The sequence below is a fragment of the Plodia interpunctella genome, chromosome 8, assembly GCF_027563975.2.
Source record: "Plodia interpunctella isolate USDA-ARS_2022_Savannah chromosome 8, ilPloInte3.2, whole genome shotgun sequence".
NCBI classification, from domain to species: Eukaryota; Metazoa; Arthropoda; class Insecta; order Lepidoptera; family Pyralidae; genus Plodia; species Plodia interpunctella.
The window spans coordinates 5,060,692-5,088,434 of NC_071301.1; the positions used below are offsets into that span (position 1 = coordinate 5,060,692).

Genomic DNA, 27,743 nt, shown 5'->3' on the forward strand with positions numbered 1-27,743 from the left:
TTGAAAACTAGCCTATTCTGTGCCATGATAGGTACATTCCTATTATATAATACACAAAAAACTCCTTTTTATAGCCAGTCGTTATCTTTTTTTCTGCATTGGTATGAAAATATTTAATTTACAAAATCTCAGTCCAGAAAGAATATTTCCATATTGGGAACCATTGGGAAATCGAAATTGGTGCAAAAAGTCAAAAAATATCTAAATATTACTTGATTAGACTCTTCAGTGTGTATTTGCCATTGGGACAAAATATAAATATTGATAATAAATATAAATATTTTGTCTAATCAGAGATTTTTTAATTAAAGTAAATTGAAGTGTTGAACTTGTTTTTTTTTTTTTAAATTCATTAAATTAAAATTTTAATGAAAGTTCTCGTATAAAGTAAATAAGCAAGCAGCAAAAACTTTTCTGGCATGAAATTATTATTCATCTTTTTGAAGTTTTGAAACGATTACCAAGGGTTGGGCTTGCGAAACTTTGTGTTGAAATTCCGAAACCTTTTTAATGTTTAATTAGATAGAATCGCAAGCAACAAGACTTACTTTATCGGGTAATTTATAGTTTGAATATTGACTGATGGTGTTAATTTCAAATTAATTTAGTTGTCTTAACACACTAGTGACGTTGTTCAGATGTTGTAATTGTTACTTAATAGCTGACCCTTCGTGGCAAAAAATAGTCTATCTTCACATCTAAATCTCACATCAAAAAATTACAATCATACGCATTATTTTGAATAATACGATTATGGAAGTACTTATGGATTAAAATTCCCAATTTCTAGTAGTCAGTTAAAAGCAAAATAATGAAAAAAAATCCATCGTATTAAAAAAAAATGCTAAAACGATCAGTCAATCCAGTAAAAACCACCTAATTTATAATAATGGGGTTTAATAAAACTCATATCGTGACTTGCGAGCAACCTGCGATGAATATCGCCTGACCGATTTCTATTAATGGTTAAATATAAGACTTACCCGGTGTCCTAGATTAGCAACGAATACAGCACGATACGGTGCGTAAGTGTATTACCTAGTATAAATTGTAGTCGTAGCCAATAAAGATGCAAATGGCCGCAGTAAAGACGCATGCGCGAAAATAAAGTAGTATTTTTATGACCTTAAACATAAAGTCATATTTTTATAATAAACTAAATTCTCATAATCCAGCAGTGTCCCGAGTTTAACTCCTCCGATTACGAATCTCTTTGCAACTAAAAGCAACATAGATGAAATTAAATACGGGGAAAATATAATCACATACAATAGGTATTAACGTGCGCTGCCTTGTCGCCTGTGACGTTTACCTAGGACACCTTGTTCGTACGCGATAAATCCAAATATTGCGTGCGCGATACGTGCGTTATTTCGTGAGCGGTTAGCCTAATTATTTAATGTACTCTGTTAAAAATATTTAGATGTAGGCGAGATATCGTAAAACGTGACCTTAACATTTCTTAGCATAAAACTCTTGTTTAATTTGACGTCCCTGAGACTATTTAACGCGCACTAGTTTACTCACGCACATTTTCATTTTGTCTAATTAATGCAATCAATTGTAAATTTTAGGGCGATATAAATAGAAAGAGTAACAATACTTTGTATTTTGATGATATAGATTTATATTATCACTAGCGGGCCGCCCGGCTTTGACCGGGTAAAAACAAATTATACACCTGAACCTTCCTCAGGAATCACACTAGCTATATATTGGTGAATACCGCATGAAAATCCGTGCAGTAGTTTTTGAGTTTAGGCAAACAGACCAACAGATGCGTTGAATTGATAAATATACCCATCACAATAGGATATGACATTATGTTGTGGTTAAAATTGAAACCTTATTTTTTAACCAACTTCAAAAAAGAACGAGATTTTCAATTCGTTGCGATCTATTATTTTCATTGAAAATACACTTTAATGTATAGAGGTTTTTCATAAGATTCTGCAGGCAATTGTAACTTTTCTTTTTTTTATATTCAATTATTCAGCCAGTATTATAGCAGAGAAATAAAACATTCCATATTTATAATATTTACTCGGAAATCCCTTTTATTTAACCCACACTAATATGAGTGTGTACATGTACAAGTGTGTCGGTTATTTACTTAGGTCTCGGTCTATTCATTGAGATTATACGGCGGCCAAAGGGCAAGTACCAAAGGGCGGAGTACCAAAGGATCACAGAATTAAGAATCATAAAGCGTATAGAAGATCGAATTTATATTTTATAGAAAAACTGACATTATCCCGCGACGTCGGCTGCGTGAATTTCCCATTGGAATACTACTAGGTTTACGTACTTTTCCGTTATAACACATTGGTTGCAGAGAACTCACATTCACGCTCTTTCTACAAAATTGTCAGTTTTTATAAAATTTAAATTCAAAATTCGAACGACAATTCTCTAGCGTGCGATGACTTTCCTCTGCGGCTGTGTCAGGCGTCAACAAATAAGGCTCAAACCCGATTAGTGCACCGCTATGCTGTGCTGACGCTAATATATATACCTAATTACTAAATTCTATTGGTTAAGGTGCGCAGTGTTCTTAAATGTTAACAAAAGAAAATCTATTGTTTTTTCGATATTTAGCTTCAATTAGCAAGCATAGCAGAGCTGCAGTCGAGTTTGGGCCTAATGATTCTTTTGGCTTGTCAATGGTGAGGGCAATCATAAGGGTATTTTTATGATCTAATTATATTATTTGGATTTCTGTGACTGAGAGTCCACATACAAACACTCTAAGATCACTCCCAAGGCTCGGTCCTCGTTAAGCAAAGAAAACTTTTAAATTACCATCTCCATTTGTGGCCGACTGTGTATCGAACTCTAATGTGGGTTACTTAATTGTTATTATTCCTGTCGGGATTTGGACAAACTGGTTCTAACTATCATTAGGGGGTGATTGCATAGTCATTATATTCATATTTGTACAATAACTTTCAATTTTGAATATGAATAAAATAATGTTATTTTGAAATGGATTCAGATAAATAGGATTGAAAGTCAAATCATTGTTTTTTTTAAAACTTTATTAAAACTTTTTGTATTTAAAAAGTAATATAGAAATTGAAGAATAATTAAATGAAATTTATTCAAATATAATAGCAGCGCTAAGGAGCAGGATGCGACCTCTTCATCTCATAACTAAGTGACACTTATACAAAAAATATCCATCAAACATCTAATTTAATAAATGAATAAACATTTCAGCTTTATCTTTTCCCACGTAACTAGACAGGCTTTACTTTATTAGGTGGACCGACATTCCGGCCAAATATTGTCCCAACAACGTGACCGCATGCCATGCTCTGCATCCTGCGAGTTCATAACAACTTTCTCATTAATTCCATGTGTGAAGGAAACTTTTTCAAACGTGAAACGAAAAATTAACAGAATCATCAGTAAATCATTGTCTAGGTGCAATTTTTTAAGTTAAAGTAATAAGTTATAAATATTTTATACTAGCGAGCGGTCTCGGCTTCGCTCGGGTAAAACTATAATAATTTATACACCTAAATTAATTATAAATCACACTATATAACGGTGAAATCCGTCCGGATATTGTTGAGTTTATCGGGTTCAAATAGACAGACAGGCGCGACAGGAGGACATCTTTTAAATTATGTTATTTTACTAGTTGCGAAGACCGCTACGACAGCTACGAGTGCTGCTACGAGATTTTGTAGCAAAAGCTACGCAAAAAATCGTAACGTGCGGGCGCAACAGACAAAAAGGAACTTATTAGGTGCTTGCACGTTATAGTATGGAAAACAATAAGATTAGTTCATGATACCTATATAAATTACAAATATCGCGCAAAATAAATATGAATAAATCTGACATGGAAAATCAAACATCATAATAGCAAAATAGTTTGCTATATGTATAGACATATAGAATACATTTAATATTCTACCTAACATAATAACAAATGTATGTGTCGTGATGAGTCAGCATATATTAGACACACAAACGCCGCCGACTCAGTTGCTGAATTTTATACCGCAAATATTGCCCGAACGTGACCCCCGCAGTGCCCTGAACAACGAACAACAAACCAAAACCACAAAATCTCCTTTGCTTATATACACTTCTAATATCTACACCATAAAGGTCTATTTCCCATAACAGTCCATATCAAACGTTTTATTTCCAAATAAAATTATATGTTAACGCCGAGAATCGTAATTTCTACTCTGTTATGTTTTTAAGTTTAAATATGAAAAATGGCGGATTAATGGCGCTCTTTGTAGCGTAATTAGGAAGTGTTAATTATTAACTCCTTGCGAAAAAATGTTAGGAAAGTTTTTTCGATTGAACTGGAACATGCATTTAGATTTCTCCGTTATTTCATATTTGCATACTGTGATTTAAGGCACAATAGTTCAGCCAAAATATACGGACTTGAGGCATAAATATTAATGTATGTAGGTTGGCGGCGAGCTTTGGTCAAACTGTGAGCGCTTCTTTTATGCATTTGTGAATACCTGCATTGCATTTTGACACTAATATGGCTGGCAAGATAATACCTACGTTTCTAGGGCAAGACTGTAGAACAACCCGATTTTCTATCAGAATCGGCCATGTTGTTAAAATTCATTAAATAGCTGCTTGCGAAACAAGGGAAATCTAAAAAAAACACATCAGACCATAGAAAGGTAGCCATCAGCTGTGTAAATAATTGATCTCAGTCCAAACGTTCCCACGAAAAAATACACCTACTCAATAACAATAAATTACTACTCATGAAATTCTTTATTACTTTAATCATTTTTTGTAGTCGAACTTCATGAAAAATATTTTTAAAGATATTAGTTATCCAGTTTGTTGTCCAGGATTAATATCAGGACATCGAACACAAAATGCAGGGCGCAGTGTCACCGTTAATATTTTAACAAGTCGCCCTCATTCCGGCGACTTTTTCTCAAAGGTTTGGTTTTATTCATGAAGCCAGTGACCGCTGCGGGATCGTTTTACGACCGTCGATTTGCAAAGTGTCTAGTTCGATTGCCGATGCAAATTCCACGTTTTACTGTCGCATAGTGAAACAGTTCGCTTTCATAATACATTATTTCCTGCACCTGCCAAGTTTGTTTTGTTCGACTGCTATCACGTCATGATATCGATGTAATTCATTCGATGACTTCTTCGCGTGAGCATCGACAGTCAACGGTATCTAAGAGTCTATCGATGAAACGGAACATAAATATTCACATAAACTAGAACTATTACTATACTGTTCTTTTATTGGCTTGGCTTCCGTTGCATCAAAAAAGTAATAAAATAGAAATTCAAATTATTCTATAAAATTGCGCTTATTTCCATGCTTTAAGGCTTTCTAAAATAGTTAATGTCAATAGACACTCAACAGACATTAATATGATTTCCAATTGACATTATTAAGTATGATAAAAATGCTCAAAACTCTAATTAAATAATAAATAAATAATTTTAATTTCAATTTTGAATATATATAAATAAATAATTTTAATTTCAATTTTGAAAGTATAGTGTCTAGTGTATTTACACTTCTGCCCTTATGTTTTTCTTTTTCATTAACAGAACACTAACCATATTTATATCACTTCCAAGTAAAAGTATAATGAAGAATTTTTATTGTCGCTTTCATTATTTAGCGAAATAAAGATAGTCGATCGGAATGGTGGTAATTAAAAACTTTTAAAGCCGGAGTACTAATTGTCTCCGACGAGAGTTATTACAATTACTTTCGAACAATAGAATAATGCAAACAGAAATAGTATTTTATTCACGAGCCGCCAGTAAAGCTATCAGACATGTCCAAACTTCGCTGAGAGCTTGCTTTATTTCCGTTTGACCTGTCTCGTTCGACGCTATTCCTGGCTACCACGACCCAGACATGTTCATTTTACCGACAAGCTGAATGCAACTCCTGACAGCGCAAGCTACCTCACTGCAACGACACGGCTCTGCACTTCCAAATTTGAATATTTAATTGTGATTATTTTCGGCCAGGCACTAGTTAATAAAACAAATTGACAGTACTGTTGCCGGCTAATGGAAAAGCTTTATTTCGGTTTATTTCGCTCCGCTGAATAAATCAATTCGAAATTTAAATTTTCTATTTGCATAGGTTGCTGAAAAGCTACTTTACTATTGCAGTATGGATACGTATTCTTTGTTTGGCGTTTTATTTCGTGCATTTCCAAGAGTACGTGATACGGGCCGGGTTCGACATAAAATATTTCCGAGTTGACACAGTAGTTTCTATTGAATATCTTACGAGTTCACAAAATTTCCTAGTTGTAAAGCTTCTAAGATATTCAAAGGTATCGTTTTACAAAAGGAAAGATACTTTTTAGAAAAATAAATCTAAAAGTATTACAACAAAACTTGATCATTATTTATACAAAAAATTTTCGCTATCCAAGACGAACTAATACACTTCCTAGAAATAATATATTATTCAATTTCAGAGTTCGCGCGAAATTATTTACCAGAAAGTGGGATTTGTCCAAAATTGTTCCCGGGATGTGCCACAGGGGGCACATAGAGCGACACAGCCAGCTCTAACTTAAACCTAACTTAGATGTAGAGTCCTCAGGGAGCGTGTGGAAACCCTGGGACCAAATTATGGTAGAAATACCTGATTTCAAGGAAAATGTGTTGAAACAGCTGTTTAAATGACATATGTTTCCTTTTTTATGCTACACGTATTATGGTATTATGTATAATGTAAAAAATTCTACCAAAATAATACTGTCAAGTGCGACTTGGAATCGCCCGCTGAGGGTCCCGTACAAGCTCGTCCCGTGCTTCGCGTACAAAAAAAGTTTTACCAAAAAATATTACACATTATTCGGAACAAGATTCAGTAGTATGAATAGAAGAATAGAATTACTTAAAAAATTATCAATATTGTATGGTACTTCAGTACAACAAGAATTGGTGAGGGAGGGAGAAGACTTGTTGAGGGTGTCGCTGCTAATGACAGAAAGACATTTCCCAAACACTTTTGATTGCGATCGCCTGATCAAATATCCTTGTCATTCTATAGACATAAGTCAGATATCAATTTAACTTAATTTAACAAATGTTTCAGTTTATAAAAGGTTTCCCTTTAAACTCTACTAATTTTTGAAAGGATGACGAACTTTTCGTCGACAATTTTTAACAATGGAAAGTTATACTTTATTTAATTCTACACGGTGTTCGTATTTCACAAGATGAGTGACGTTAAGTACACCGCATGGCACCGCCAGCGACGCGCCGTCGCCGAGTCGGCTTTTCCTCGAATAGAAAATGTCTTTTTATTAAATTTTGTTTACAAAATAAGATCATTGTGGCAGATTTAATCCTTTTATTTCCATCGTTTACCTGCTGTCATAAACGATTAATTTCTCTAATTTCTTCGTCTCTCTACTTTTTTATTTAATTTCTTTTACGAGTAGTTTTGAATTTCGAACGCCTCATCTAAGATTTTGTGCAAATTTTTCCAGCCTTTTTTTCTGTTTTTTAAACACTTTATAGATACATTGTATATTCGGATAATATAATGTATTTTTGTCATTAGATTTATTTAGATTTTATATATGTATAAAATAAATTTGATGTCTAAAGGTTTTGTTACCATATCATCGTAATAAAAAAAAATACAAAACTAAAGTATAAAGTTTAGAAATACTCGGCAGACAAGACAAACTTGCAGTGCGTCTCGACTTGAATGACATACAGATATATTAAACTTTCATCTTTCTACTGCAAAAGTTATATGATTACGATGCACATACTTACATATACGTAAAAATTAAAATTGAAAAACTTGGTCGGTATATTTATTTTTCAGTTTATACTAACGAACAGGATTTCTCTAAAATTAGTATGAGATATCTTAATATCTCTAAAATTAGTATGAGATATCTTAATATCTCATACCAATTTTAGAGAAATCCTTTTCGTTGTACTTATATGACAAACTCGTACTTATATGAGAACTTACTCATATTTATATTAGAAACCGGATTAAAAATTCTCCAATTTCCTTTTTTTATTATTATTAATTATTCTCCAATTTTTTACACACTACCGAGTCTTTTTCGAAGTCCTTTGAATCTCTCGGTATGACACTATATCCATGAAAGAATATAGTACTATTTCAGGGCGGAACTACTCGCCACACATTACTAAGTATGAGTACCTTATGTTTGCAATATTTAAACGAATAACAAAAATTCATATTCCAAACCATATATAGGTAGATATGTCGCTCGCTTAATTATTGAATTATCTCAATTGGTCTCCTTCAGTGATTATCAAAAAGTTGGCAACGGAATAAACCTGAACCGCGGCATAAAATGTGAACTTCCATAGTTCACATTTTATGCCGCGGTTCAGGGCCTCACGGGATAGTCGACACTAGGCAGGCAGCGACCATAACGCATAATTGCCCAAACTATTTTCTCAGCAGAATTTATGCTATTCCAAGTAAGATTGCTGAAAGATCTAAAACTTTCAGTTTGATGATAGCTAATAAAAATGATAACAATATTAAAAGTTATTAGTATACTATTTAGCTTCCAAGATGGTCGGAAAGCGAAAAAAACATAGAATGTGGCAGCGACTTCTCCTCCGTGCAGATTGTAAAAGACAATCTAGTGAAAGGCCTTACAAACTGAAGATCTTGATAGGCAAAATCGGCAATTAGTCATGCGATCTGACACTATTTGATCTACAGTAATATGTCCGCCAAACTAAACGTGACATTCGAGATTTGTAACTTTTGGCTCTAGCGCGTAAGGGATAAAGATTTATATATAAATGGGAGTAGTATCCAATTCTTCCGTAACTTAATCACACCACAAAGTAAGCAAAAATCAGAATAACAAAAATCGACATCACGAAAACGTCTATCGCGCGAAGAAAGAGATGAGAGCTCAGATGAGAGAGCGCAAACCTTCAAACCCGCAACTTCATATTCCTTCATATGCAACTGTATGCATTTACCAAATATAGTATGCATGAAAAAACAAATGATACTAACAAAATACCACTTCTGGTTTCACAAAATAAATGAAGCATATTGGATTGAATAAATGCGGGTTCAACTCGCGTGCATGTCAAACCGATTGGCCCCACTGAACTTATTTCAATTCAGCTTTTGTTATTAGGGCAGCATGTGAGCTCTAATATTCGAACCACAGTTCATTCATCGGGAGCCAGTGAAGCGGGAAAAAAAGCTGAATGTGGTGCTCCGCCTGAATAGCCACTGCCAATGAAAACCTCCGATTGAAATGTTTATTCAAACACAATGGACATGTGGAATGAACATTGGAAATATAGATATTCTTTGGAATGAAATTGTTTTGAATTATATTTCGATTTGTTAAATCGTTTTGAAAAAATATCAACAATCCATATCAATCAATGTCAATTAATATTCTCGGGAGTATAAATTTTCTTATTTCTGAAAGTAACGATATTTTCTTTGGTTTACTGTTGGTGTAATGTGACTACAGCTGCTCGCAACAGGCACCTCATTATAATATAAATAATACTCATACTACATTCTCATTACAAATAATGATGCACGAAATTTAAAAATGGAACATACATTACCAGTGATTGAAATGGCTACTGGACCGGGTAAAAATGCATATTTGTATTTAAATATAGAAATATATGTGCAATAAATAATTTTATCGTTTTAATTGATCAGTTTTATTGATATTTTTTTCACGTTACAACATTCTGATTTTTTATGTTTTTTAAATATCACATCTATTGAATATTTTTGGGGTTTTTTATAACAGTATTTAATAATTAAGTTCAATTTGGGTTTCTAAACTAGAATTTTAATGTAACACAAAATAATAATACCTATATCACATTCGAAATCATTTATTCAATCATTTATGATTTGCGTTTTAGGAAATAAATCCATCAAAGGTTTAATATTAAATAATTCCTTAGTCTACTCGTAATTAGGAAAGCGAATTTAATAAGAACCAAGCTCCAATAATTATGTGAAATCAATTTCGAATTCCGACGTTCCGTTCCGAGGTTTTAAATAAAGAACATGTTTCACATTATATAATTATAAGTTGTTGCATGGGTAACAATAAACAGCATTCTCTTAATAAAAATCGTCAATAAAATATCATTTTGATTTTATTTATTCCTTAATTAGTATTTTTAATTCTTAATAAATCCAATTTAAACGCTTCTTGATACCAATTCATTTGATTGATTAATTATTAATAAAATTTCGACAATCGGTGACGTCGTTGTTTTTGACATCTGGAAAAAGTATCTGATTTGACTTGATAGCATATCATGTCCGTGATGGCAACTAACCTAAAACCAAGCTGGTATTCACAGGATTTATTTCACTTGACCGACTCTGGAGTCTGGAGACAACCTATAACTAAATGAAAAACTGCAGTAATTTAACAAAATAAAATGCATTTAGTCATTCCAAGTTGTTATAGGTCATTTGGATTTTGGATCTGCTGTTTACTAACTAAAAATAATAGTGAATATATATTATATACCTATTGTATTATTCCTGAAAAATCTGTAAATGTTGCGATTCTACCAACAGCTTATTAGTGCAGTTAGAGTTTTTGCTGAACGCAATAAAAATGTGAAAATATCAACAAACGGGTTCGCGCTAATGAAAAGTAAAGACAGACAGCTCTCGACGACCAGTCACCGAGGGCATAAGGGCCTCATCACACTCCTGTTTCCGCCTATTACCATCCCCGTCTCAGCGGCATTGAGTCTCCTACTATATTTTATATGATACAGAAGTGTACAAATGTTACCTTTGAAGGTGACAAGAACGTAAATCGTCGATTGAAAAATTACTATGGCAATATTTGAAAATGATCACTATTAATTTCGCTTTACTTTGTTCCTACTAGCTATTGCTATGATTGACCTTGGGTTATTAACTATCTATTCATCTACTAACATCTATTTCTATTTTAATCTAAATCGGCCCAGTGGTGTAGCCGTTAAATCATAACAGACGACAAATTATTATATTATTATCAAACGTCCAAGCATTTTACTGTGTGCTAGCATGATTTTTTTGAGAGAACGTAATCATCATAGACAAGTTTGATATGAAAAAACAAAATGAGCAGCGCCTCTGCAATACACAAATGGAACATATATATATTTTTTTAAAAGTTTGACGTTGTATGATAAGGTTCTCTCAAATATACGTGTTAACCCATTGGTTTGCGATAGCCCTTAATTTCTATATCGAGGGCGAGCGCCCTACCTCCTCTTTGTGCCTCCTATTACAGCTTACAAATTCTGTAATTGAATATGTTTATTTTCAGAACCTTTTGCGCAAAAAGTAATTTTAAATCACAGATGGGCAGCCTTTAAATGGAAACAATTTTGGATAATTTTTGTTCTGTTTAACGAATCATTCCATTATACTCGTAGCTCTGATTGTTCGATTGTCATTAATCATTTTAGACGTTTTAAATTTTATTTCTAGTATGATTGACAATACTAACAAAGTAACGCAAACAAATACATGTATAAAAAAGAAAATAAACCCCGACAACAAAAAAGTGGGTAAATGATAATTATCTACTACTAGGAACGTAATTACAAACTTTTCCGACTATTCAGTAAATACGTATTTTGACTGGACAAGAACGATCATTTCTCCTTACCTTCATACATTAATAGAAAAGATTGTTACGTTATGTGGTTTTACTAATAAAACCGAACACTAACAAAAGGCATCCCCAAAAATGCCAAGAGCAACGATTCGGAAAATAGTTTGTTCAAGAGATATCCGGAGAACAGTTCTCCCTGACAAGATACTTTGTAATGCCAGGGTTCCGCAGATACGTCGTACCCACTTCACTCCGATCAATGTTCCTTTTAGCTAAATAACTTTTACATTTGTTTATTCGACATGAACGAATCATAAAAGGCTGCCTGCCTTGCATGGCTTTGAAAATTGTTTTAACCTATCTCTCTTTTCGAGTGTATTAATTGCTACAATGGTGATAGATATTATTCAAATCGCCTAAAGGCATCTGATTTGCAGAAAAATACAGTCGATCTGTCAACAAAAAGTTTTAATTTGTTTAATAAATCCATCAAAACACATTGTGAACAAATCTGCTATCTACAGGCTTAATGTCATTAAGGATGATTTTGCAAGCTAATGGTCTAACAACTAGGGAAGCTGACGACCATGCAAAAAAGTAGAGACTCGAAAAAATAGGAAAGCGGGCTTGGGCACCGACTTTCAGCGGCTGGAGAAGGAACCGAGGAACGCTCAGCTCAGCTGAGAGAAAGACATAAACAGAACAAATTTAGTGGTAGCAACCGCAGTTTTCTTTAAAATATCAAAATGAGCATAAATTATACTTACGTACCAAAATAAAGGTAATTTATTTATTAACTCTAATATTAACAAGTATTACTCGACTCATTGCACTGCACAAATAAATCGAGATCGTAGACAGCTTTCTAAGACGACACGTTAAGCCGTTGGTTACACGGAGCGACGCTTCCATTTACAACGAGGTTGACACTTAGGATCTACAAGTTCTCAGCACATGTTTAACTGAGAGATCTCTACAGCCAACACTGCATGAACTAGTTGCTATATTCCATGTTCCGAGAATGCGCTATATACACACAAATGTATATATGACGCATTCGTGGAATATAAATTACAACATGGAAAATCCAAAGGAAAATTTGCTAATTATCTGTATAGGTACACTTCTATGCGATATAACTATATCGGTAAATCACGAAATTAAATCATGTTCGAAAGTTAAACCCATATCTCATTTCATTTTTATTATTTCATTTTTATTAGTCTTTATTTTAGGCAGTATCAGTAAATTTCAGTAAAATGGGGTAATTTAGTGGTATAGTTTCCCTATATATACATTTTGATAAACTACGATAATATGTTCATTCCATGATAATTTAATCTGAGCAAAATGGTTTCTATATTTTTCAAAGATACATAAAGTAATTAGTATTGTCGATAATATTAAAAATATCTGATAAAGAAATGTAATTTTTATTCTACCACATCTTTTCAAAGATTCTTTGAGATACAAACATTTCAAGAAATCAGTATATCTTTTACCTTGTTGCGTTTGTTTATACGAGATCTTCTAGAAGTTAGGAGACACAGAGTTCACTTTAAAACTCATATCTTATTCTGTGACAACGGCGAGTTCTAAAAATGCAAGAATATATTTATATCATATGTAAAGTTGGCAGTAAGTTTGAAAGATGCGGTGATAAGTTCAGGCCGGTCACAGCAGTCACGGGGATGTTTTGAATACAAAATAGCTTTTGTCAATAGACAACTTTTCTTTATTTCTTTGTATTTTTATATTTCTGTTTTTAATTTATCGAAGAGCAAAAAAATATAGAATATACAGTCGGGGGCACGTAAATTTGACCTGTATTAGTAAGTTGGTAGTAAGTTTTCCGTCTCCGACGATGATTTTCTTCTGTAAATATCTATCGAAAGTCTAACTGCCTCTCACACACAATTCGATAAAATGTCAAGTCCTCGAAGCCCAAGATATGTATGTATTATTATTATTATAATGTATGTAAAACCCACACAAAAACCCAAGACAGATAAAGCATTCAGAACTACTAACAAAATATCGTAGTTAAATAAATTTCGCAACGGTTCACAATATCGGTGATCAAAAATATTCAGTAAACTTTTTGTAACTATTGGAAAAAAAAAATATGGATCGGAAGAAAATTATACAAACCATTGCTTTAAACGTATAATGATAAATTAAACAAACTTATCGTAACATAATCACAATAGTAATACTTTTCGTTGTATTGTAGCTTTCTACCAACTTGACATCCGCTGGTAAGTGGTTACCGCAATATCACATCATTGATAAGTTAATGTCTTGGTGGTGGCGGTTGGTGTGGTGGGTTATGTGGTGGTGGTGGTTCATGTGGTGGTCCATGGAGGCCCGGGGGTTGATGTAGGGGGTGGTGCGGGGGGTGCTCAGTGCCTGGTGGGGGCGGCATCTGAAAACAATACAATGACGTAAGACATACTTTTGGTGTTTCTAAATCATTTTATCCATAAAACCGGGATACATACAAGTGGTGTGCCTCATCTTTATATTGAAAGTAGTTACTTTCAATGTGATAAGCTAACGATGCTTAGAAATGTTAAATGTATATGCCACCAATTATTAATCATATTTCCATTACAGTTAGAAACATTGGTTCTCATATTATTGAAGAATCTCGGAAAAAACCAACATCGGGTCAAGACACTAAATTAATAAAAGCTTGTAAAAATATATGCTCCAGCGATGATCCAATGAGCATGAAATACAATTTCAGATGAGCATTCATTCATGAATTTTTCATTTATGAATTTAAAAAAACTCTTCTCTGATTGTGTATATGATTTACTACGTTGATTCGTGATACTGAATTATAAGTGCAATGTGATCATTAGAATTGTTATGGAGTGTTTAGGTGGATACGTAAGCTTTTGTATGTATTTAAATATAATTTTGTATTGTGTATTTCATTTGACCCATAAAACAATTTTCTGTAATTGTCAGAAAAGTCATTTAATTTATTATCCAATACCTTAATTAAATATTTCCCGAAGCGGGCGTTTTGATAAGTATATTTTTAACTTTTATTTTGTTATGAATTTCTTATAGTCAAAATACTTTTTTGGGAAAATAAAAAAATTTTCTTACCTTGTCAAGTTAATAGAACGAAAATCAACAAGAAAATATTTCGAACTGTCTGTTAGAGGCTGAGCAATATTATATACCTTGAGTTATCTGTGCACGGTGCCTTTCAACTAGGATATGATTAGCTGGCGATAACGCGGGAAATATTGTAACTATAATCAATATCGCGTTAACACATTTGAGTTATTGTTCTAACCATGCTAGGTATTTTAGGGTAAGTATATAAATACATAACATTATCAATGTAAAAAGTGCATATTTGAGTTCAGTTACACGTTGATTTCATTCATTTTCATTGATAATAAACAATAAAAAAAACCCACGTTGCATTGTTTTTTACTAATTTCAAAAGTGAAATGGTCAGTGACTCACACAGTCTGATTATCAAGAAGATATCGTGAGGTGTACGTAAACAATATACAGACAACCCCATACGAGAAACAAAACCTATTTCATTAATTCCTAATGATTTTACTATTTGTTTGTACGAATACCAATAATGCTAAATGTTGTTTAATGTATTATCAAAACATAATTGAATGTGTTCACGCCCTATATAAAATTACGTTCCCAATGATTAGCCTATGTCAAATCGTGTAAAATCAGGTGAATCTTATCCAAGTAGCAATTAACTTACAATACAATCTATCAAGATATAAGTCTACTTTTATGTTTACATATTTTTTAAGCAGATGTTAACCATTTTTAAAGTGTATAATATAGATAACACTATCTAATGTATAGCCAGTATCGCACGTTTACATGTAAAATTAGTCATTTTATTCTATATCACCGGCAGATCGATTTTATTTCGAAAATGTCATTATATTTTTATTCTAACTGCATTATTCTTTAGTGTAATCATAATACTAAGGTATTAGAAAAAAAAACGGAAATACAAATCATATGAAAGAGAAATGTATAATCTTTTTAGCAAAAAAGGTATATTAAGTAAAAATATCCTACTAGTATTATAAATGCGAAATGTTTGTGTGTATGTATGTTGCTCTTTTACACAACATCTACTGGACCGATTGTTAAGAAATTTGGTACACGGGTAGAATTTAACATCGAATAACACATAGGGTTATTCCACTATCCCGAAATTCCCACGGGAGCGAAGCCCCGGGGAATAAAATAAACATACATTTAGTGGCATTTTAATTGTATTTTTATTACTCGTAGAATCGTAACATCTACGTAACTTTAGGGTTGCCAATAGTGGCAAATCAACTTATTTGCTCTTTCAAACTTCAAAAGGCATTGAGCCGTTGGTCCCGGCCGGTATTGCTCGATAGCGGTTGTTTTAATTAGTAGTCAATAAGTAGATTTATTTTGAAAACCTACGTTTGATACTGATATAAATCTGAATGAGTAGTAGTAGTATACTTATATCACAAAGTACAAAAGTAGCCCAGTCTCTCATCGGTAGTAGCTCTCCAACTCTACATGTATCTCCAGAGCAAAAATCACCTCAATCAATCTCGTTCGATGTTTTAACACCAGTAGGACAAAACAACTCTTTCACATTAATAATATTGTATAGATTGAACAATTTCAATACAAAACAACAGAGTTTCCTTCCGCTTTCTCTTCGCGTAAGTTACTTACCTTGATTTCATTTAAAAAATAAATTACAAATTTCAGGAATTACTATTACCCATGATTATTTATATAAACCTTTTGTTTAAAGCGCAACAAAACGGATTACTCTGAAAAACCCAAATTAAACAAAAGAGCTATTACAAAACATCGTATTGAAATCGATTGGGAATTCCACCCTCAATGCGACAAGAAAATTCCATTTTCAAATACGAAACCGGGAACAGACGACAGACCTAAATACCTTGTAAGCAAACGAAGCGCAATAAGTAAATAAAATTTTCCTCTTTGAGGAAATTTCAGAACAAACGGCCGATGAAAAACTCTAAACAACTTTTAACGGATTGCTGTTCTATGGCAAAATATTACTTATTTAAGCACTTAAGTACCCCTGTTGATCATTACGCGTAATTTATACATTTATAGCTTTTTGATAACTTACTCTTTCAGAGTAAACCAACGGCTCGTGTAGGCAGACCCGCTCAAAAAATCCCGCAAGTATGTGCGCTATGCGATATGCGAGTATAAAGGCCGTATTTTGGTGCGTCTACCCAAATCTCTTAAAAATCTAGAAAAAATGTTTTGTTTTTATTTGGTATAGGAATTCTTTGTATTCGAGACTCTCAGAATATTTTCATTTGTCATTAAAAATAGTGGAAGCGAAAAAGACGGATTAATCTTATATCAAGTTTATTTGCTCACAGGAACCGGACGCGTGGAACAGGACGCGTGAAACTTAAAAATATTGTTAAGTCTGATTACAGTTCTTATTTGCGTTTACGTAGCGGTGTATATTTTATTATATCCTTAATAGCTTTCGGAAGTCATTTTAAGCAAATAATGGCCTGTGAAATCACGTCACTTAAAATAACGCAGTTTCATTACGGGTTTACTTCGTAGATTGTATTATCATCACCTAGCTGTTCTGGCTTTGGGACTTCTTTCTCTCTCTCTTTCTCATCTGAGCGTCTTACTGATTGCTTCTTCGTCCGTCGAGTGTCCAGGGTCCACATTCCTATTTTTCCACTTTACACGGTCGTTGGCATTTCTAGTTGCCAGACCATTGGCACGTATATCATCCTTGATAACATCAAGTCAGCATTTCTTGGGTGAGATTGGATTTGGTATGCCCTTTGTTATTTGAAATGCAAATACGCTTGATGCTATTATTGCTTGTTCAGATGTACTGGTGTATGTGTCCAAAGATTTATTATATTTATATTTTTAACGAGTAGGTAGACGACTCGTTAAAAATGGTAACTAAAATACGCATTAACTATACCTACGAGCTACGTTCTCTTTTTATTTACATTTATTTCTTTTGACTTTGTTTTTGACGAGACGACTTACTTTGTTGAGACGACTAAGGGACACATAGCTCAGGCAGCTGATAGGCAACAATAACATTCCCAAGGAGTTTTAAAATCATAGCCGAATCTACAAATTTTAAGCTTATTTTTAACGCTGATCCGAGCTTCCCGGCCTCACAATACCGAACGCAACCAGGAACTAGTCCAATTTTTAAAAAATAAATAATAAATGTTAGGTATTATTTTTAGAAAAACTTTCCAAATCCGACAAGGCAATTGGAATTAAAACATATGGTGATTTGGTATTAGCTGAGTTTACAACAGACGGAATGTAATTTGAAATCATATAGGGAATACGATTCTTTAATATTCCTTCCATAGAAAGACATAAAACAAAGAAAATGTATTTACAATCATAATATAAATTAAAGTATAGGCAGCAACACATCAGCCTGCACAAAATTATTGCAAATTCGACTTTATTTCAGCCGCATATACGTAGGTACTGAGCATATATTAACAAAAATAAAAAAAATTGCAGAGCATATAAAAAGCGATAAATCAAACACAGTGGTGAGGAGTTTTCAATCAATTTTCATTAAAAAAGTAAAAATAAGTTGGCAGATCTGATGTCTATTCCACCCCATCATTACATCATCAACGTAGGAACGGTCCGGGTCCTGGCGGATGGTGATGATGCGGTGGTGGTGGAGGGTGATGGGGATGATGATGGGGTGGTCCAGGGGGCGGGGCGTGCGGTCCGGGGGGGCCTGGTGGTGGGGGGGGGTGATGCGGATGGTGGTGCGGATGGTGGTGCGGATGGTGGTGCGGATGGTGGTGCGGGGAGTGGTGTGGCGGGTGGTGTGGTCCTCCGGGTGGGCCGTACATCACTGAAATTTTTTTTTGTTTTAATATATATAATTTTATACATATAATAGCCACATTAGAATCAAGAAGGGAATGATTTTCCTGAAATTGAAGTATTTAAGAACTATATTAATTCTGAAATTTAATGCAAGAAAGGATGTCTAAAATAACATGACAAGATCAGAGAATTGTAAAATTCTAGGCAAAATGGATTTAGGATCATTATGATAATTCATAGAATGTAACAATGCAGCTGGACCGTTATACAAAGATTTCAAGTCGGTAATCATAAAAACAAACTCAACCATCACAAAAAACTAAAATTTTGTAACAAATTTTATTAAGAAATCATTGCCAAAATCGTACCTAACTTAACTTATTTCATCAAGTTGTGATGTCACTTATTCGTGTCATTTAGTATAGAGCATTTGAACAAGTCCACAAATGTGTGATTTTATATTTATCATGTCTTTAAAAGCATTGTAAATATCAAAGTATTTTTACTGGTGTTTCAATTATATACATACCTGTTTATTTCATAAAACTCTTGTATGCAAATAATACTACTTATTTATTTCATGTACTTTCAGTGTTGTGGTCAAAACAATACTAGTGATAATCCACAGCCGAGCATGGGTATTATTTAAAGCCTTTATTTTATCAGCTGTAGCGACAACAACGTCAAGTTATTAAACCTTCAAAATGGACTTTAATACGCCTTCAATAGATGACAATTTGCCACAAAAATTATGAACAATTTATCAATTGAAAAGGATATGATAAAAGTATCGGCGTTGATAATTTCATATTATTTTAAAATAATATATATAAGTGTAATAAAATGTAGTAATTATCTTTATTGTGATGTATACTTTATTTTTCACAAGATTTTAGTCCGACCTTTGATAGTAATCAAATCATGCAAGTTTTATCTGATTCGGCTTTTCCTACAGAGGTGAAATTTTCCACGTCGCTTCAGTTCCCTTGACAATACATTATTATGATAAATTCACCCAGAATCGGCTCTTAGTAAGGGAACTCCTTAACGGTTTGCTGCACGAGTTCATGTTTTTTTTTGTCACGCGGTGAATGCTTCAAGATATTAAATAAAAGCTAAAGTCTTTATTTATTTTTACATGACTACCTATTTAGTTAAATTATTTCTAATGCAAGTTACTGTATTATTGTGAATACAAATAAAACTATGAATCATTTTTACTTTCTTTGTAGCATTATCTTTATCAGCTTTTGCTGATACTCACGATATCGGACGAGGGGCTTTTTACGCGTCAAAATAATTCTACATGATTAGAGTCATGTCTGATATTACAGAATAACATAATTATGTATTACGCAATACATGAATTGGTTATTCGTGGAGGTTCTTTGTATGAATATAACTTTCTATGCGCCTCAGGGCTCTGCTCCCGCGGGATATCCGAGTTAAAAGTAACCTTATGATGTTTCAGGTGTTTGTAAATTTTATAAACATCCAACCAACCAACATAGTTTTTGAGTGATAAAACAAACATGCATCCTTTCTCACAAACGTTCATGTAAAGTTTCAAGTTGCATAAGAAGTATTAATTCTATTTCCGATGCAACTTTCAACTTTACGTAAAGCCATCAACAAAGTAAACAAATTGTTATTCATCGATACTTACATCCGTATGAATCACGTGTTATACTTATCTACTTATCGATATCTTGAACTCACCTGATATAGGCATATAGCTATGATGATAAACATATGTTGATGAAAAAACACACCAATCGAACTGTCGAAGTCAAAGTGAAATCATTGTTCGTGAAAACGTTCTTAATTGATGAATCTGCAAATATTAATTAGTAGTACTGCTAGAAAAATTGGAGGTGAGTGATATTGACTTTTTTAATGATACTTTTTTACATAATTTTAGAATAACACTCTTACTGGTGTCTTAAATGGAAAGAAATAAACTTGCATAATGACTTGTCCTTTCTTTTCTGTTTCTTGGGAATAATAAACGAAGTGGCTGATCCTGGCCTTCTCCTTTTCACAGATTAGTTCATAAATGATAACCTGAAGCCTGAATAACTTGAAGAGTATATTATTTTGCATAAAGAATTTCTTCGGGTTTTAATAAATACTAAAGTAAATAAACCTTCACTATCACTGAATGTAATAACTTGCAATGTTATAATAAATCTATACTAATAAATATAATATAATTTTCCTTGTCGATTCGACAGAAATGGTACCACCTCAAATGATACCGTGCGGGCCTCACTGCGGGCGCGGTCACTGCTTACCGCACTGCATGCACTACAGAGTACACACGTTCGTGCCGCCGCCGCATCATCATCATCATCACCCGCCCCCACCGCCCCCACCTCACTGGCTGCCACCACAACACCATCACCCCCCTCCGCCACCCTTCCATTCTCCACCACCTCATCATCCACCACACCATCATCACCATCCTTTCCTGCGTTAAGAAGGACTCCTAAAATATCTTAAATGAACTTCATTACATGAAGCATTGTATGGACATCGCATTTTACCGCTAAAGCCAAAATGGATCTTGGATGTGGACCAAATTTTTGGTTAACTACTGTGTTGGAGAATTTTTAGTACAATTTTTCTTACAAACCTATTGATGAAAAGATATATTTGGTATAATAACTCTTTCGACATTTGGAATATAATTTATTTTCAAAGACTTCATGTTAGTAAATAACAAAATCCCAACGTACACTCATTAAAACATGAGATCTGTAATTATTTGTATCTGTTGTTAGCAAATAAAAATCAAATCTGTATTATTACTTTAACTATTTCATAAATATTTTTTACTGTTATTTTTATTCGTGTTGTCTCTTTATAAAGTTTTTTTCCTTGCAACCCTATATTTAAATCTCTCTAATGAAGCAAAACTATCAAAGTGATTGTAAGATGTTGAAGACAACAAAATAATTTTGTAGTTTTGTTCGTAGTCTGGTAGTAGTTGTAGCAGGAAGTAACCAGAAACCAAACAGCGCTCTTATTAAGAAACTTTTTCCTCATAACAAGATTACGTACACCAGATGTGTTGAATAGGGCTTGGTGCAATACTTGGGCAAGTGACAGGGCTTGCTTTGTTTTGTTCACTTTCATTTTTATACGAAACTTTTATGCTATAAATGTTATCATTATTCAACATAAAATTAGGTACCTATTCAGAATGACCAAAATAGTTTATCATGAAACTAGTTATACTAGTTATACTTATCATGAAACTAGTCATAATTTTCCACGGGGACAGTTATTTTATGAAATAGATTGTCTGACTTATTAGTCAGTCAATTTTACTTAATTTTTCTTATCTATGTGATAATTATTATTATATACACTTTACTAATCTATTTACAAAATTAACTCATATTTGTTAACATAGTCACCTCTGTAAAATATCAAAGCTGTAGGGTACATACAAGGGTATGTACCCTTGATTTGTGCAAAACATAATTATAAATCTTAGAATAACTATAACTAAGTAAAAAAAAAGATAAATAAAGCCAGCGGTTATCTAATCAACATTACAAATTCTCGGAACATTTGAAGTTCTGAGTACTTGTTTACCTCCAAAAAAATTAATTATGTAGAAATTTAAAAAGACATACAATAATATATTTACGTATTAATATAAAAGTAGCAAAATTATTTTTTCAGTCATTTCAAGAATAAGAAAACATGAAAACGCTATTATGAATACATTTTCCGAGAACTACTTATTTTATTTCTCCCCTGTGTATCTACTGCCTTAAGTTTATATTCCGCCCACGAGCGCACTATCCGCGCTTTTCAGAAAGTAATCAAACCAACTGTTGTAGGGATTTGCCTCGGATTGGTACCAATACACGCAATTTACGTGAAAAGAAACACTTCGCAAATACTGACAATTGAAAAAACACGTGTGTGATGTTCAATTTGTAATTATCAGCTGGGCCGTTGAATCATACCGTAGGCTTAGAATGGATTTCCACGTGAAAGGCATATTTTTATTTATTTAAAAAGTAGCAAATATACTCTTCCTCGTTACCGCCTTGAAAATAATACTCGCTATACACGAAATAAAAAAATACAAAAATACGAGTCGTAATAATCACATTGAGCGGTTCGTTACGCGGCCAAGGAAACGGAAGAAAAGTCCATTTGTGCCTATCAATCATAACATAAACGGCACAAATACTTCACGAAAATAGCCTGAAACACGCCACGTTACTGAGAAATAGGCTTATGTGAACACAACCTGTTAATTACACCAGCTAATAAAAGAATACAATTAATGTATTGAGACACGCAATGGAAAAGGTGAAATGGAAATATGAAATCATACGAATAATTAAAAGTACCATGAAAGTGAAATTTATCCTTACATATTGAAAAATAACCCTCGCGTTCATAAAGACAGACGTGTTAGGGGAGGCCCTAACACGTCTGTCTTTATGAACGCGATAAACTCAAAAACGACCGGACGGATTTTTGTACGATTTTCACCAATAGTTAGTGCGATTTCTGACGAAGGTTGAGGTGTATAATATATTATAGTTTCACACGAGTTAAAGCCGGAACTGGCTGTTTACAATAATCGTATCGTCGTTTCTTGAGGGTCGTGATCACCCAGTATCATGTACCTATGGCTCCCTTGACTAGGGCTTTCCGGGCAATATGATCATATATATATATATATATATATAATATATATATATATATATATATATATATGTAATATTATAAATTGCTAGTGAAGTGACATCGGTATGTACTTACTTAGTTTGAACCTAACTGCTTGATGATTGGTTCTTGAAAAACTTTGAAAGTTGAATATTGTGCTTCTATATATATATATATATATATATATATATATATATATATATATATATAGAAGCACAATAAAAGCATATATATATATATATATATATATATATATATATATATATATATGTATAATATACAAATAAATATGTAATATTGTAGAAGCACAATATTCAACTTTCAAAGTTTTTCAAGAACCAATCATCAAGCAGTTAGGTTCAAACTAAGTAAGTACATACCGATGTCACTTCACTAGCAATTTATAATATTACATTCTCACAAACCTACATGTTCGTAGGTACCCACCTTAAAAGAGTAACAGAAAACGCTCTATTTTTAAAACTGCCATAAAACTAAATCATACTGGCCGTTAGAGGATTTTACGGGAACTGCAGTAGTGAGGCAAAATGTAACAGCTACAGAAAAAACATTTGCAAGTTGATACCGCCATCAATCGAATGGTGGGCGGTACCATAAATAGCGAACACGTAGCATCACTTGGACGCACTCGCCCGGTTGCTACGTGAATTACGGTTATAGGGGTCGTCGGATGCACAAAATAACTAATCTGCAGAAGTGTAGGTAAAAAGTTTTCATAAGAAATTACGCGAAATATGTGTAATTTCTGGCTTTTACCCCTTATTTCGCAACGGCAATAACTATCCCAGACAGAGCTGTAAGTTGCAAAATTCAAAGGCCACGTTCAGCTTTATCAATCGCCTATGAGAAGCGGTTAGCCCAGATAATATGTTGGATAGACACACAAAGTCATCGCTGATGGACAACATTATGAAATCGAAGCCTAAACCGTCAATGAAACGCCAACTCCGAACCAGACCAGAAGACCACCAGCCCCGTAGTTGCAGGCAGCAGAGGACAACACTATACTCGTAAAAGACCTTATCAGTCACCTTATTTCTATCAAAGCCACGTGCGCAGATTGGGAACTGAGAAGAACCAACACCGAACACTCGTTATTTGGATCCAATACTTCGCCGTAATATCCGATGAGATTAAAAGCGCGGGCGCGGCACTGATCTGATTTTTCCCGCGCTTCTGGAAATTACGTGCGAGTTGAGTCTCGTGAGTCAAAACGTGACATGAAAATAAATTCTTTAAATCAAATCAACTAGTTATTAAATATCGATATTTTTTTAATTATACAGAAAATCTAAAACTAATAAACACCATTCAAATCAAAAATTCGTAGTGAAAAATACTAACATTTTCGATTTTACATACAAAGTATACCTTTCTTTGCTCACAGCTGTATTTGCCGACCTAATTTTGACATTTTTTTCGAAAGATTATGCAAGAAAGCGTTACTAATATGAGCATCCAAGCACAACCTTAAAACAATTAGAAGCACTACTGCACTATATACATACAAAATATTTCGATATTTATCGTTCAATCTAGATAGCTCAGCATATAATATATAATGTAAGTACTAATAAATTAAGGATATTTACTCCACAAACATTTTGTTGTTTCACATGATACGACAAGTAACGTGTTTCATAACTCACTCATAAATTAAATTTTCAGTGCTCACCGCCTAACGACGGGGGAGGTCGTAAACTTAATATTTCCTTCCAATTTCTCAAGAAAGAAAAATTACGTTGGAAATGTCCCATTTTCACTTTCAACTTTAATAAGTATCATAAACTGGGAGGGGTTATGTAGGGGTAGATATAATTGACAGTTATGAAATTACGAGCAATTAAACAATGTATGCTTTGTAAGTATATTTAAGACATTACTAACTATACTTACTTCGGAACATTGTCGGTTTATTTGAAGTTTGGGTTTTGACATTTGTGTTTGAAGTTAAATATATGTTTATAATGACCGTACACATAATAAATGTAGAAAACATTGCATTATAAAAGATAAAAGGCTACGTATTAATTATAATTCCCTAAGGAAACTAGTTATTTCAAAAACAGAACAGCAAAAAGAACAGTGGCGGATGCAGTGCACACACTTAATTAAAAAGTTTACAACAGGTGGCTACCTACTGCTGCTGGCTGGAAAAATATAAATGCTTTAGAACACATATGCATACGTGACCGGTCATGGGTGAACGGCGAAACACTATACGAAGCGATACGACGCTGTGCGTGCATGAAAGACTACGGGGCAACAACATAGGCCACAAGTGAACACAAATTTTAATACACATTTGAAATTGAAATCACGAATGCAGTTTTGCCGCGTTTGACGCTAACCTAAGACGCCGCGTTAGCAAAGTTGCGAAACCGCAATATTGCCGCGCTGTCTGCAGAATAAAAAGATTTTGTTATTAAACAAGATGCAGTTACTAACGTGAGAATTGCATACAAAACGAATGAACTGTCATTTAATGTGCTTTTCGCCTTGATAGGAGAAAATCCGTACTTTTTTTAAAAGCGCTATTGAACTAATTCAAATGAATATTCACAGGAATGAAGCCGCGGGCTCAACACATGAGCAATCTATAGATAGATACTTGATAGCAATCAATTTATTTCGATTTATTTGGACGAGTTTTCAACAATAGTTTATGAAGACACTGGCCACAAACTCACCAAACAATAGTCTACGCAGACACTGACACACAACTCCCTATCTCCCGAGCCTGCTTTATGACAGCCCCACAGCCGGTCGTAAAATAGTTTATGTTTCTCAACTATTTCTCAAAGGGATTGCGCTGAATCTTTGTAATCACAGATAAATGGACCGTAACTTGTAATTGTAAGTATGCGGGGACAAGTCAACGCTATCCTAGTTATTATATTGTCTTCCTGATAGAATTGATTTTAAAGAAATGGGCAGGTATATAAGGATATTTTTAATATGAAAAGTTCAAGGTAGGTTGAAGGAAGATTATGTTACTATTAAGGTGAAAGTAATTTTAATTTGTTGCTACTCAGGTAAGACATAAAAATAAATTTAAGCGCATGTTTTAATCACTGATCTCATGGTTTTCAAGTTTTTTCTGATGATCTTTTTATACGGAAGTTAAATTACCTAGCTTTTTGTTCATAAAAAAACCGAATCCTCGCATAACACTTGGTCATCGCCTCGCATAACACACAAAAATATGTCAGCGATGATAATATTATACGAACAACAATTTATTGCGACTGTAAGTAACAAGAGCGTAAGCTTCGAAGACTATATTGCGGTGTTTCGATGCAAAATGGCGCATCCCTGAAATATGCGACGCCAAATGAAATCATAAATTTCGGTAAACAGCCTCAGAGGTACGCACCGCTATGGCTGTGCCAAATCTTTCAGGGTTTTCGATTGCTTTACTTGGACATGATGTGGCAAATGTGTTTCACTAAACCTAGGAAGGTTTATACTGCATTTTGTCTCTTTGTGAAATTGTAAGTGTGTGAAGTAGGCATGTATTTGTGTATCTATTTTATTTAATAATATACTGCCTAAAATAAAACTAAAACTAAATTTTACTAATTTTCCACGAAATTTCGTTGAAGTTTGACACGTGGAATAATTAGAAAATAGAGTACTTATTGTATTAATTACAGGCTTCAAGAGGGAGGAATTCCCGAAATAAACACGAAATCACGAGTAATGGCTAGTTGTATTCACACGTTATAGATATAAATGTACTACACTCCGTGAAAGGAGCGAGCTCAGAGGAGATTTACCAAGGGTAGATTTACGCGCGAACGCAGTCGCGAGCACTGGCTAGTCGTATTTATAAAACTTCGATATATATCCAAATATATATGGTCATGATGGCACACATAACAGTCTGTGTGACGCAACTCGCTGGCTAACCGCAGTGTAGTGGTTTGGTTAATGCTGTCTGCCGAGCCTAGCCGTTGACTACCTATCTATCGGTAGAGACTCTCGTATGGCATAATAATCTTCATTGTCAGAATTCACCGGAATTAATAAGTGATTAAAATTAATTTGACGAACATTTTATGTTCAAATTGCCTTAAATATGTTCATATCTTAATTATGGCTTCTTGATATTTTTTATGTTTTAACTTTTCATCGTAACGCTTTAGTCTCATTATTGGTAAAAAATAACCTACTTCAAAATCGTGAAAATAAGCAACTTACAAACATAAAAACGTAAATCTGCTTTTTTTGATCAGTCGTGTAAAAACATTGAATTGGTACTTTATTCTTTTAATTTCTATAATGTTACATACAAATAGGTATTCGCATACCAAACGAAATAAATAGGCAATGCGCATGTGACATCCCTGATGTTGCAAGCGTTCATAAGCTGGGTGACCACTTACCATCATACGGGCCGTATGCCACTTTGCTCGCTTGGTAGTATAAAAAACAAATGTTCAAATCAAAATCATTTAACCGTGACATCTATGTTGGTATAACGAGGGAAATTATGATTTA

General features: G+C 33.6%; 2 long non-coding RNA genes across 2 annotated transcripts; both read right to left on the bottom strand.

Moving 5' to 3' along the window:
* Positions 1 to 13,780: 13,780 nt before the first annotated feature.
* LOC128672002 (uncharacterized) lies at positions 13,781 to 27,737 on the bottom strand. Its single transcript, XR_008404894.1, has 2 exons — positions 27,629 to 27,737; positions 13,781 to 14,052 (listed from the first exon to the last, which is right to left on the bottom strand). It is a non-coding gene; the product is annotated as an uncharacterized LOC128672002 (long non-coding RNA).
* On the bottom strand, positions 18,231 to 19,272 carry LOC128672001 (uncharacterized). The gene is made up of 2 exons (XR_008404893.1): positions 19,051 to 19,272; positions 18,231 to 18,546 (listed from the first exon to the last, which is right to left on the bottom strand). It is a non-coding gene; the product is annotated as an uncharacterized LOC128672001 (long non-coding RNA).
* Positions 27,738 to 27,743: the final 6 nt, after the last annotated feature.